The sequence below is a fragment of the Tupaia chinensis genome, unplaced genomic scaffold (genome assembly GCF_000334495.1).
Source record: "Tupaia chinensis unplaced genomic scaffold, TupChi_1.0 Scaffold000276_2, whole genome shotgun sequence".
Classification (NCBI taxonomy): Eukaryota; Metazoa; Chordata; class Mammalia; order Scandentia; family Tupaiidae; genus Tupaia; species Tupaia belangeri.
In genome coordinates, this window is record NW_006159759.1 from 1,149,031 (window position 1) to 1,150,312 (window position 1,282).

Sequence of the window (1,282 nt, forward strand, 5' to 3'; positions counted from 1 at the left end):
GCGCACGCCCACAAAAAAAAAAAAACCCCTAAAAAAAAAAAAAAAAAAAAAAAGAAAAAGATGCTGGGTGTGAACCCTAATCAGGCATGTGGGATCCAGCTTCCTTAACCTCTAGGCTATTTAGTGCCCCAGTCTATTTTAAATCAACAAATAATAATTGTGTGTGTGTGTATGTATGTATATATGTATGTGTGTGTGTATATATATATATATATATATATCAACATACGTGTTATCATCAACATATAATTTTCCAATTCTTGTTTCCTGTGTATTTTGTTATTTTTGCCATCCTTGATTCCCTGTCTCTCACCCTCTGCCGTGTCTCACCCTCCTCCCACACTGTCTCTGGTATCCATGGTTGCTTTCTATGTCTTTTCCCCCCATTTTATTTATTTGATAATGAACTTAATTAATCTAAATGCTTCCAATAGCAAGCGCAGCTGATATATACATATCCATGAATACAAGTCCGATTTTGGCATAAACCTCAGTGAGTAGAATGAACATACTATAAAGTAGCACCTAGCTGGGACTATGTAGCTTACTACAGTCATCAAATATGCATTGTTTTTAATTTCAAGAAAAAGAGTTTTCATGTTTTTTTTTCTCCTGAAACTTTTTAAAAATTAATTAATTTACATTCACCCCCTAATCATCGTTAATTGGTATATATTTATGGATTGCAATGTGAGATTTGTTTTTTTTTTTTGTAGGGAGAATATTTAAAATCCTCTCTTTTGCTATTTTGAAATATATAACACATTTTTATTAACTGGAGTCACCGTGTTGTCCCATAGATCACCAGCACATTTTCTTCCTGTCCACTGAGACTTTGTACTCTCTGATTAACGTTTCCCCCTTCCCCCTCCCTCTGGTCATCACCATTCCACTCTCTTGACTACACCTTTCCTGCTGGCACTGGGGGAATTGTTCTCTCTAACCTTTTCCTAGAACATGGTCCTTAGAACAAGGCAAATAATCTTCCCCCTGTAAGTCCTAACGCCTTAGTCTTCAGTGTAGATGACTGGTTCATCCAAACCACTCCCTTCCCCATAGACACTGGACAGTGGAGACACTGCATTCATTGAGCCCCGTCTCTTTAACAGCCATCTAAATGAACATGCCCCAGAAATACCCATTTTTGTTTTCCTTTTTATTGCCAGAGAGCACATCTGCATGCATGAGAGAGAAAGCACCCCCTACTCCAATGGGGTAAGGTCGTGACACAATCCTCTTTCCTCCATTTCTCTGTCAGGATTTTGGGCTTGCACACACATGT